Raw genomic sequence first — 2,495 nt, forward strand, 5'->3', positions numbered from 1 at the left:
TAAATCTCGCCTCCTCGCTCCCTGTTACACAGGGAATTTAAGAAAGAGTGTTTTTTTTTTGTAAAAAGTTAATCTATAAGTAAATATGGCAAATTAATACACAAATGTAAATACATATATATTGCTCCATATAAAATAACCAACTACTTTTTTTGGTGGTTTATTGAAATGCTTGTATCATACTCTGCCTTCAATGCTTAAGCATTTTTGCTTTGAATGTTACTTACTAGGTGCTTTCAATACAGAGATAAAAAAAACATGTTTAGCATTAGCTTAGCTAGCTAATTTGGAACTCCCAGGCCAGTTTACATGCTTTGTTTATTTTCTAAGGGAACTCTATGGGGAACAAGCTTAAATATCTGAGAGCACAATTTTTATTAAAAGATTTACAATCTACTTATTTTCTGAGTTTAGCATTTAGAAAAATAAAACACACGTCTTTCAGTGGTTTTATTTCTTGTGAAAGAGCAGAGGGACTTGAGCTGCATTAATCAGTTTGTAAAAGAAAAATGTATATTTTTGCCTTTCATTTGTTATTTTTGACATTGAAACAAAAAAGTCAGGAGTGCAGTGTGTTTACTAACCTCGCTGTTAGCAATGCGCTAATCCAGGGACAGCTGTGGCACGCTGTTTCAACAAATCCTGACTGGGGATGATTTTCTGAAAGGTTAACCAATTAATCACAAATCCCTGAACGTTTTAATTGACTTGTCAGTCTTATGTTTCCTTATGTTTCCCAACAGCACTGAAATATGCTAAGTGAGCACACTGTGAAGTGCCATTTCTCTTTTTTAGCGGCGAACTGTGACTATTCGAGCCAGGCCTTCAATTCAAGCCATAAATATCAACACATGAGGAAAGAAACCACCCCTACGGTAACTTCTGCAAGTACCACGTTTGATACTTGTTTGCTAGCACTAAGCTAATGACAAGTCACATCAACATTTTTGGCAGTTCCAGATTAAACGCAGACATGTAAAGCTTCTAATATACATTGTTTTATACTTGAAGCTTGTGACAGACATAGTAGCATATATTTTGTCTTGTAGCCGTTTCACAGCAACTTTTTCAGTGGTGAGCTTTGGTTCACAGCTGCTGCCACTATTTTCCATTTCTAGCAATCCATTGATTAAGCTGCTGCTCATATTCACAGTCAGTGATGTACACTATATTGCCAAAAGTATTCGCTGGTCTGCCTTCACATGCATATGAACTTGAATGACATCTCATTCATAATCCAAGGTTTAATATGATGTCGGCCCATGCTTTGTAGTTATAAAGGAAGATTATAAGGTTATTTTTACTAAAAATCTACTTGTGCTGTGGAGCCACACAGGGCAGTAAAAGAGCCACATGAGCCTTAGGAGCCACATGCTGCCGATCCCTGGACTAGAATAAAAAATGTATTTCCATGCTAATAATAGCTTGGTTCTACAACAATGACACTGTACCAGACCTTTTACAAGCATGCAACATAAATTATCATTAAAAAATGTGTATATGCCATGTGTCCAAATGTATCCACACACTCTAATTAGTGAATTCAGCTACTTTAAAGTACACAGGTAATTGGTAGCGCACATAGCTTCTATAATCTCCATAAACAAAGCACTGCCAATAGAATTGAATGCATTGGAGCAGCCTAAGGTCACCAAGCTCAGTGCCAAGCATCAGCACTGGCCTGTGGAGTAGTGGAACTGTATTCTTCAGAGTGATTTAGCTCCTTCCAATGCCTTTGGGATGAGTTGGAGTGAGTGAATCAAAACTAATTATCAAAACTGAGCTCCTGTGACTGAATGTGATTAAATCATCACAGCACTGTTCCAACATCTAATGTAAAGTCTTCCCAGAAGACTAGAAGCTGTTATTGCAGCAAATGGGGACAAATTCAATATTAATACTCTTCATTTCAGAATAAACGTTGAATGAGTAGGTATCTAGAACCTGCTGGCCATAAAGTATATTTTGACAAGAGTTTCTCATTTGGCTGAGAGTTTTTTCAATATCCTCTTGGAGCTTGTATGACCTACCAACATAGATAGGCATGGATAGGTCAATTCAATGACCTGGATGACTGCTAACTTTCACAGAAAGCGTTTCTATTGCTTTTTCTATATCTACCCTTGTCGCCCTCCAAATCAGCTCTGGCAGATGATGTCAGGTGCATCATCTAAGACTCTGAACATTATCACACTCTCTCTAGAAGCAGAGGAGTGACCAGATCCCTTAGTAGTCCAATGCCAAGTTCAGAGATGGGCTCGGTCACAACTGTTGGTCCCTGCAGTGGATTGAATAGGTCAGGATGCTGGAATCATCTGGTTCAAACACCAGCGCTCCCTCTAAATGCCAGCTCATTAGGGCCAAATGAAAAAGTGTCTTCCTTGCTGCACATTAACATTTTATTTTTCACCCTAATGGACATCTCTGTGGTACCAGGAGGTGGGATCTGACTATTTGAATAATCTTCCATTAGGAGAGAGCATAGTTGCTGTTGC

The sequence above is a fragment of the Pygocentrus nattereri genome, chromosome 9 (assembly GCF_015220715.1).
Source record: "Pygocentrus nattereri isolate fPygNat1 chromosome 9, fPygNat1.pri, whole genome shotgun sequence".
NCBI classification, from domain to species: Eukaryota; Metazoa; Chordata; class Actinopteri; order Characiformes; family Serrasalmidae; genus Pygocentrus; species Pygocentrus nattereri.